The following is an 11,085-nucleotide window of genomic DNA, read 5'->3' as shown; positions in this document are numbered from 1 at the left end:
TTGTCGACTCCGATGAGCCCTATAAGCTATGGGCTCATAGAAGTTGAGGCAACAATTGCATAGTCACCTCAAATCAGAATCCATGGATCCAACGCCACCCGTTCCGCATGACGTGAAAATCAGTTGATCACATCATGTGTCAATCATATGATCAAACAACATCGGATGAGACCCGTACTGGAAGCATCCGGACACTGAGACGTGTAAGCCTGTGCAAACACCAATAGTCCTATATTACTGTGATTGCACATAGAATGTGTAAATATTAGAGATGAGCGAGCGTACTTGCTAAGGGCAAATACTAGAGCGCGTAGTGCCTTATGCGAGTACCTGCCCGCTCGTCTCTAAAGATTAGGGTGCCAGCGGGGGAGAGTGGTGAGTTGCGGGAGTGAGCAGGGGGGGGGGGGGGGGGGAGAGAGTGAGATCCTTCCCCTCCCCCATTCCCCGCCGGCACCCGAATCTTTTGAGACGAGTGGGCAGGTACTCGCATAAGGCACTACTCGCTCGAGTAGTTTGCCTTAGCCAGTACGCTCGCTCATCTCTAGTAAATATGTAAAACAAAAAATGAGATAAGATGCATACTGGAATCCAATCACAGCGAATGAAACCAGGGAATAAGCATGTCCAAAGGGACATGGAGTGATGAAGGAAAAATAAAAAATTAGGAAAATCCAAATTGCTATGTGGAACGGCACCAAGGAAAAAGTGATGATCACACCGTGACTGCCAAATGAGGTAAGATGCTCACAAATCTTCAGCAGCCACAAACCAAGCACAGATGGATAACCACAGGAGCATCAGACGAAGCCAGGAAATACTGTCACGTTGATTAGGATGATGGGAAAAAATTACAAAGAATTAAAAACCCATATGTAAAATTAAACCTAAACCATCCCAGTCAGAGGAAAGCGGCAAAGCCAGAGGAGTCACTAAGACGTCTTGGCTGCACTAACTACACTGCAAAACACGTTTATTCAAATCACTGCCACAAATGCCCAAATCGATGTGAAAAATACCCCACACTTTTCAGTAATTTAGAGTGGTATAATACAAAGTGACGGGAGCCAATTTTAATTTTGCAATATCATTAGTATTCTTAATATCCCATACTTGTTCTGGGGTTTTTAATTCACTATTGATCATAGTTACATAGTATGTGAAGTTGAAAAAAGACACGTTCATCCAGTGCAGCCTATTACCCCCCCAATGTTGATCCAGAGCAAGGCCAAAAAAAACCCTTCCTAACTCCAATCTGGCAATCGGAATAATCCCTTGCTCAACAACCCTTACTTAAATTTTCCGACATGAGCATGTAGTGTAATATCTGACTCCTTTAGCGGTACAGCTACTATGCCAAGTAATCCAATATTGGTTCTGACCAATTGAAACCGTAAAGCATATCATTAGAGATGAGCGAACCTACTCGGCCACGCCCCTTTTTCGCCCGAGCGCCACGATTTTCGAGTACTTCCGTACTCGGGTGGAAAGATTCGGGGGGGCGCCGTGGGTGAGTGGGGGGTTGCAGCGGGGAGTGAGAGGGAGAGAGAGAGTGCTCCCCGCTGCTACCCCCCCGCTCCGCCATGCCTCCCCCCGGCGCCCCCCGAATCTTTTCACCCGAGTACGGAAGTACTCGAAAATCGCGGTGCTCGATCGAGTAAATACTCGAAACGAGTATATTCGCTCATCTCTACATATCATTCTTAAAGTATTTGGGCACAAAATACACGTCCTACAGGGAAAACATCCTCATTTAGGTCCAATTGTGTCAAGGGATGTATTTTTGACATGACACAGAGATGACTTTGTACTAGATGATCTCTCAAATTCATGGCCCAACTGGAAGTAATCGGTGAAACAGAATTTTTTTTCAAGTACAGAATCAGCCAAACATATGGGCTCAAAATACGATGTGATTGAGGCATATTGGCAAGACGAAATAGGTCCCTTTCCCACAGTCCCAAAAAGAAGCATGTGCTGGGGTAGAATTAGACCCCATTACTGTACCCTGAAACTAGGAGAAATGACCTATTAAACCTAGAAGTGTGAGTTAAAATAAATTTCAAAAAGACGGATGCAAATTGGCTTCCCACTGTACTCATACTGAGAAAGTATGACGCTGCCCGCAAGCCATCACCATGTTTAATGTTTGTATATGGTGATTCAACACATGTTACCCTGATCATATCAGATACATCCTGAATATCATGAGCCAATTTCTTATTGTCTGTATCTCCCTATCCCAAACTGATTCAAGTTGTTGATTGAATATATTCCAATTTTCTGCTTCAATGATTTTTATTACATTTTAAAGCAGAGTAGAACAAGTAATCTTTCATGTAGGTGGATATATAAATATAGCAGATCATGTAGCATACAAAATCAATTGTACAGTAGTCAACGATTAGATTGAAGAAGGCATGGAGATATAAGAGTAGATACCAGGTCTGTAAGAGTGGCATGATCTGTGTTCCACTCATTTGCCATCTCGCCCCAATGGTTCATAGGCTTATTCTGGGGTAGGGTCATAGTCCATGGTCCATAAGTGCTAGATGACCATTTTCTCCATATATTATGAAGTTTGGGAAGCATAATGGTGTTACAGGCAAGCATTGTTTGATTTATGGAGGCTACAGTTTCTCTTATACTGGGGACCTCTGTGTTCCTCCAATGTCACAGTATAGTAAGATTGGATAAAGTTAGTATCTTCCAACCTTATATCCGAAATTTCGGTGGGATTGCGTGTGAGCCAATATTTACCAAAGCTAGGGGAAGGGAGGATAACATATGTGAAATACAAAGTCCCAATATTGTTGTGGGCAGCTCCACAAGACATGCAACAATGCACCCCTATTGCCACCATTTCTCCAAAAGTTGACTGTACAGTTAGGATACATTTGATCTAATCGGACTGAAGTACGAACCACCATCTCAATGGGATTTTCATTACCGTCTCCACATATGAACTACATTCAAGTAGCTATGGGTCAGATAAAAGGCTGGTTTCCATTCTTCATCAATGCATGTTTGAGCAAGTTCCCACTCCTATTCCTTTAGTGGACCTAATTTTGGGGGAAATTACCCAATCATGCAGTAGGGTATAGATAGGCTTTAGCCCTTTAGTTCCTCTGGAAAATATCTTGAATATGTTTGGGTTACTTTGAAACAAAAAGTGTTTATGGGCATTTAAGGGATTATGGATTTGTAAGTTTTTGTAGTGATCTCCAGAGGTCAAATGGTACTGAGACACTAACTGACCATATGGTGATCAGTGGACAACCTTGCCTAGTGCCATTCGCGATATTAAATTCTGTTGATAGGGCCCCATTTGTGAAGTCACAACCTGAAGGTTTGGAATACAATGTGGATATAGCTTGAAAAAAGGACCCCTCAAAGCCCATTTCCTTCAAGGCCGCAAATGCACAAGTCCAATTTACGCAGTCAAACGCTTTTTCAGCGTCCAAAGGTAACAGGACTGCAGCAATCTTCCGGAACTCTAAAAATTAGGTAATATTTAGTACTCTCCTTGTATTGTCTGGTGCGTGGCGGCCTTTCGCAAATCCTACCTGATCTTCCCAAATTAATGCTGGCAAAATAGGTGCAAATCTAAGAGTCTATATTTTTAGGTAAATTTTGATATGTGTGTTCAGTAGTGAGATGGCTTGGAACATCTGGGTTTCTTCCTCAATTAGGAAGGGTAACTATTAGAGCTCGCTGGTAATCTTTTGGAAAAGGACCCTCTGTGACCGCTAGGTGAAAAGCCTTACACATATACAAGGATAAAACTGCTCGGAAGTTTTGGTAATAAGTAGAGATGAGCGAACGTACTCGTTTCGAGTAATTACTCGATCGAGCATCGCTATTTTCGAGTACCTGGCTACTCGGGTGAAAAGATTCGGGGGGCGCCGGGGAGCGGGGAATGGCGTGGTGGAGCGGGGGGTAGCAGTGGGGAAGAGGGGGGAGCTCTCTCTCTCTAACTCTCCCCCCCACTCCCCTCTGCAACCCCCCGCTCACCCACGGCGCCCCCCGAATCTTTTCACCCGAGTAGAGAAGTACTCGAAAATCGCGGTGCTCGAGTGAAAAAGGGGCGTGGCCGAGTAGGTTCGCTCATCTCTAGTAATAAGCGTTTGCCCATCTGGGCCTGGTGGTTTACCTGCTGGCAATGCACTGGTCTGTTCAAGCACTTCTGTTACTGTGATTGGAGAGTGAAAAGATTCTCTCCGAGCTACAGAAAGGGTAGGTGGGTTAAGCTTTTGTAAAAACATTTGAACATGATGCGCTGCTAGAAACTGTCCAAATCTGGGCACTTTTTCTGACAATGTTTAGGTGCAAACACATTAGTATCGAATGAAAGTTGGTACAAAGACTCTGCAGTGCTACCTATTGGAAGGTAGCTTTCCTATACCTTAAGCCTATGGAGATGCTGTTGTATGGCCTGAAAAAGGATGTGAAGGCAAGGCATCCCAGAAATATTTCTGAACAGAAACACATTTGTAGGAAGGAATCATCTAAAATTTCTCCTCAGTGCTGTATCAAATTTCACTTTTTCCACTATAGGAAAAGTTTGGTGGAAGCGATAGGATAGGGACTAACTATGTGATCAGTGGGGGAAGGAGGGCGACACTGGGGCTGCTACTGATTTTCAGAAGATGGGTGCTGAGACTTCCAGAATTAATGAAGTGGCAGTCAAGCATGCTTACCATCACTCCATTCATGCCAATGAGACTGCCAGAGAGAGCAGAGTTCAAGCACTTGGTTATATTCAGCAGTCTCACTGTAATGAATGAAGCAGTGGTGCACATGCTTGACCGCTGGTCAAATTATTCAAGGACTCTTAGAAACCTCAGCAATCTAATTATCACCTATCCTGCATTCTTGGTAATGGTGGGGTCCTATCTCCTACAGTTATCATTACTTCTAATTCACACGAGCGAGTTTTAGATCCGAGTTTTGTCCAAGTTTGTAACTCAGTAAACAGAACACATATCCATTAAAATAAATTGGGCTGATCTGAAGGATGGTGGGCCAGAAACCTCAGCGGCCCGGAATGGGACCGGCCTGAGGGGTGGTCAGGTAGATGCGCAGAAAAGGGTTCTTAGGCCTCCCCCCCCCCCTTTTTTTGTTTCTTTCCTCTCCCCCTCTCCCCCCATTTACCTACTCCTCCTTGTCCTGCTCCCCCCCTCTCTCCCCCCCAATGTCTATTGTTCATTGTCTATTGTAAAAATGTGTCTATTCCCTTTCGTTGGTTGGTGCAGTCGCATCCCTTGGAGTAGACAAGATTCCTGATATATTTTCAGGTCATTGACCATGTAAAAGCTCCAAAGAAAGAAGAGGTCAGTGGCCCCGTAGTCTAGGAGGTATGAGGACCCAGCCTAATATTTTCTGAACCAGGCCAGGCGCGGCTACCAAATCCATTGAATCCATAGTAAACCCCGCGAAGAGCCACTTAATTAGCCATCAGATATTCCATCAGTTGACGCCTACCATCAAACACATGGCTACCTATGCGCGTAACCTACAAAGATCTCCTTAATTACAGTGGGGCCTGTAGCCCAACTACCCCTTCCCCCCTTTCCCTAGTTTGGTCTTAAATATGTATGTAAATTGACAATTGATAATAATAACATTTATTTGAACCTACAATAAATGGGGCTATTCGGACAAACTTTTTTTTTCCATGGACTGATGGTCTGTGTAAAAAAAAGAAACTGTAGCCTTTCCTATTCTGGTACACTTTCATGATCCAAAATCGCACATTCAAGTCAATGGGTGCGTGAAAAAAAACCCGGAATGCACGTGCACAGCATGCAAGTGCATTCTGTTTTTTTTCACGTACCCGTTGACTTGAATGGGAGTTTGACATGATGCCACCTGGGGCACTTTCCCTTTTTATTCACTTGCGTGAAAAATAGTTGAAATTTGCACGACAGTCGCATGTTAAAAATGCACAAACGCAAGCAAAATGCACATACACTCCGAGTGAAATCAGTCAGTTCTATACTGACCAAAATCAAACTAGCTTGTGTCAATATAGCCTGCATGGCGACTTTTGGCTGCAACAAGGGTTGCTCAACCAAAGATCGCTGTGCAGCCCTGCAACCTCGCACTCACGTTGAGGTCAATGGGGTTGCGGTGCAATTACAGGTTCCCATGACTGTGCATTGCAGGTTGTAACAATATGTGACTTGCACTGCAATCCCATTGAGCTCTTTGCAAAGCTGTGGGGCTACATATATTGCGCAATCCCTGGCATGGTCAAAAGTCGCCATGTAGGGTTAGCCTTATTGTTAGTTCATAACAGAAAGGAAAAAAAGTGGTTATGGGACTGATTTCGTTGACTGTTAGTCTGGTAGCTTCAACTAAGTTATGTCAACACATCAAAACCCATAATGCATTAAAAAGTCAACAAAGGAGAAATTCTAATGTCCACGGGCAAAAGAAGAATTAAAATCCGCAGCGGATCACCCGCACGTGGATCCGCACCCCATAGGGATGCATTGACCCACTGCGGGTAGATAAATACCCGCGGATGGTCAATAAAAGGGAATTTAAAAAAATCTGGAGCATAAAAAAAAATGGACATGCTCCATTTTCGTGCGGGTCTCCCGCGGGGACGGCTCCCACAGGCTTCTATTGAAGCCTATGGAAGCTGTCCGGATTCGCAGGAGACCTAAAATCAGAATAAACTCACCTGCTCTGGGCGATGCAGATCTTCCTTCCTTTGCGGCAGGATCTTCTTTCTTCGGGCCGGTGGATGTGCCCGACACATGCGTGCAGCACGCAGCCGGCGTGCCGAGCACATCCACCCGGCCAAAGAAAGAAGATCCGGACGCGAAGAAGGGAAGACCTGCACGGCCCGCAGCAGGTGAGTTTATTCTTATTTTCAGCCCTCATGTCCGCGGGGCAGGAGGGACCCGCTGCGGATTCTCCATGGAGAATCCGTAGCGGGCCTGATTTTCCCCGTGGACATGAGGCCTAACTTTGAGACTTTGTAAGTTGGACTCTTGCACGTGAGTGTAATGTTTTGTTGTATCGCTATCTGGTCATGTGATCAATTTTTGATAAAGCAGTTCAAAGTTAGTGAAGAAGCGTCCGTTTTGTCTATTTAGTTCGAATCTCCTCAAAACCATCTTGAGTAAATAAATAAAAAACATAATAAAAAAAAATAAATGATGTAACACCACATATTTGATTTGGATTTCGACTAGACAGTTAAGCTTTATTGAAGGGCTAACATACAGACATATTTATTGGTTGAGGATACAATCATACAGGTTACACTGAGTTGTATAGTAAATGCCTCCTATGGGTTTCTATAACTATGTTGTGTCCCAATGGCTACTAGAGCACTAAGATTCCTCTTCTCTGTGCTGATTTCTTAGACCGCGGTTGGAGGTGATGGAGAATTTCTTTACATACGCTCATCTATATGGACAAGAAGTATATACAGATCCCTATGGGCATTTCAAACATCAAAGGAGAAGATATATAAACAGCCAATATCTTCCTATAGCCCCAGTTCCCGATGCTGGATGTAGGCCAGATGCTTTGTCAATCGTGCCACCGCCGCTTGTCTTTGTTAGCGGCCCTGTGTGCTGGAAAGTTCCAAGCAATGGATCCTTCTGTGTGACGTCCATATCGGCACTTATTAATTATATTGGCGGATTACAGCATCACATATGTTCTGTTATTGAAAGTTCGTTATATTGAAGAGGACCTCTTACATCAGCTGGGCTGGAGGCATAGCTTTGCTCTACTCCCTCCCGCTCCCTCGTAAATGCTCGTCTTAATTTCGGGATGAATGTGTAAGGTGGGCAATCCTCATGCCAATGGGTGATAATTGGCCTGATTGACAATAAGTAGTGGAGACCGCCCACTTGACACATTCACACCTAAACTTAGAAGAGCCTTTGCGGGCAACGAGAGTAGAGGGTGAAAAAAAGAGACATAGCTGGTGAGCAAAGCCATGCAGCCGGCTCCGCTGATATAAGGATATGACAGGATCTCTTTAAAACTGCAAAGACAAAACCCCTCTTTTGTATGCACACAAAGTTAATGACTGGAGATGTGCGAGCACGCTCGTTTAAGGCTGATGCTCGATCGAGCATCAGTCTTTTCGAGTAACTGATTACTCGTCTGAGCACCATGCGGGGGGGCGGCGGGGGGAGCAACGTGGAGTGGTGGGGAGAGAGAGATCTCTCTTACTCTCACCCCCGCCGTCCCCCGCATGGTGCTCAGACGAGTAATCAGTTATTCGAAAAGACCGATGCTCAATCGAGTGTGCTCGCTCATCTCTATTAATGACATAAGTCATAGAAAAAAGGATTCACACATACAGTTGTGGGACACATGAAGAACAGTTACATATAAAGGAACAAAACTCCACATTTCATTAAAAATATTTTTAACTCAAAAGGGCCACTCCAGCGATTTGTAAACATTACTTCATTATATGGCTATCTCCTCCCAGTATATATAAGTCGGATAGTGTTACTTTGGTTAGTTGTTTCTTTCTATCTGGATCTCTCAGCCTCTTTTTCTTCAGGTGGTCATGTGATCTTAAATCTAAAAAAGCTCAGATCTGCTTGGGGTTATGGATTAGAGATGAGCGAGCCTACTCGCTAAGGCAAACTACTCGAGCGAGCGGCGGGGGGAGATCTCCCTCTCACTCTCTCCCCCCCGGGCCTCCCTGCTCACTCCCGCAACTCACCGCTCTCCCTCCCCCACCCCACAATCATGAGAACAGGGTCCCGCGTCTATTGTGTGACTTGACTGGTGGCTGAATATGTATGCGGCTGTTACAATAATTTCAGTGAGACTGCCAGAAATAACCAAGCGCTTGAACTCGGCTATCTCCAGCGCTCCTATTGAAATAAATGGAGCGGTAGTGTGCATGCTCAACCACCACTAAATTAATTTGGGGACCTTCAGGACACTCATTCTCGTGATCAGTGAGGGTCTCATTGGTTGAACCCCACCAATCAGATAGTTATCCCCTGTGCTGTGGATAGGGAATAACAAATTTTGGCACAGTGTACCACTGTAATATGCTTGTTTGTCCAACAGCTAGTCTTCCCGGCCTTCCCACTCATACACATTAATGCTCTGCAGAGTGTATATGTCTTCTCAACAGGTAGAGTGGAACAAGCCATTTCCAGGCACCTCCTGTAGTACTAACAAAATAATCAGACATGTTGAAATTCAACATGCTCGATCCATTCCTGAAATTTAAAGTCGGGACACCATCATAAACATTTATTGGTCGGCCAATCCAACCAAACTTGACAAATTCAGCCGACATACAGTACTGGGCAAAAGTTTGGACACACCTCTATACTCTGTGCTTTTCCTTTTTCCTATTTTCTACATTGTGGATTCATATTGAAGACATGAAAACTATGAAGGAACACATGGAATTAAGTAGTAAGCAAGAAAATGTTAAACCAGAATATGTTGTATATTTTAGTTTCTTCAAACTAGCCCCCTCTTGCTTTGATGACAACTTTGCACACTCTTGGCATTCTCTCAAATCAGAGGAGGCCGTCACCTGGAATGGTTTTCCAACAGTTTTGAAGGAGTTCCCAGAGGTGCTGAGCACTTGTTGGATGCTTTTCCTTCATTGTACGGTCCAACTTACCCCAAATAATCTTATTTAAGTTTAGGTCGGATGGTTGTTGAGGCCATGTCATATGACACACCACCGCCGACGCCAACCGAAACCATCGCCATAAATGTCCTGTAATCCAAAACTATACATATTATATATCAAAATTAGAGATGAGCGAACGCGTTCGTCCGAGCTTGCTATTCGTGCGAATATTAGGGTGTTCGGGATGTTCGTTATTCGTAACGAACACCATGCGGTGTTCTGGTAAATTAAACTTTCTTCCCTGAGACGTTAGCGCTTTTTTTTGGCCAATATAAAGACAGGGAAGGCATTACAACTTCCCCCTGCAACGTTTAAGCCCTATACCACCCCCCTGCTGTGAGTGGCTGGGGAGATAAGGTGTCACCCGAGTATTGAAATCTGCCCCTCCCGCTGCTCGCTATGGATGCATTCTATATGCGCTCAATGGGGCCAGCGGCAGCAGCGCTGACCCCATTGAGAACATATAGAAGACAAATCCTTCTTCTCTGGCACAGCTGTAACAGCTGTAGCAGAGAAGAACGATGTTTGCCCATTGAATTCAATGGAACCGGCAATACAGCCGACTCCACTGAATGCAATGGGCTGCCGGCGATCGCAGGATGAATGGTCGGAAAGGGGTTAAATATATAACCCCTTTCCTGCAATTCATCCAGAAATGTGTTACACTAAAAATATATACCGGCGTATAAGGCGACGGGGCGTATAAGAGGACCCCCCAACTGTCACCTTATACGCCGGCAATACAGTGGAGCAAAGAATAAAAAGCATTACTTACGTTTTTAGATGATCTGCGGCGCTCCTGCAGGCTGTCACTCCCTCCTGGTCCACGGCAGACAAGCTTTCTCCACGAAAGACTTTAAATCCCTGCCTCCAGAAGCACATGTGCCTTCAGCCAATCACAGCCAATGACAATGATGTCATTGAATGGCTGTGATTGGCTGTGTTTCTGGAGGCGGGGATTTCAAGGCTTGAAATCCCCGCCTCCAGAAACACAGCCAATCACAGCCATTCAATGACATCATTGTCATTGGCTGTGATTGGCTGAAGGCACATGTGCTTCTGGAGGCAGGGATTTAAAGTCTTTCGTGGAGAAAGCTTGTCTGCCGTGGACCAGGAGGGAGTGACAGCCTGCAGGAGCGCCGCAGATCATCTAAAAACGTAAGTAATGCTTTTTATTCTTTGCTCCACTGTATTACCGGCGTATAAGGTGACAGTTGGGGGGTCGTCTTATACGCCGGTATATATTTTTAGTGTAACACATTTCTGGATGAATTGCAGGAAAGGGGTTATATATTTAACCCCTTTCCGACCATTCATCCTGCGATCGCCGGCAGCCCATTGCATTCAGTGGAGTCGGCTGTATTGCCGGTTCCATTGAATTCAATGGGCAAACATCGTTCTTCTCTGCTACAGCTGTTACAGCTGTGCCAGAGGAGGAC

This window comes from Eleutherodactylus coqui, chromosome 11, assembly GCF_035609145.1.
Source record: "Eleutherodactylus coqui strain aEleCoq1 chromosome 11, aEleCoq1.hap1, whole genome shotgun sequence".
Taxonomy (NCBI): Eukaryota; Metazoa; Chordata; class Amphibia; order Anura; family Eleutherodactylidae; genus Eleutherodactylus; species Eleutherodactylus coqui.
This window is presented reverse-complemented; position numbering follows the sequence as displayed.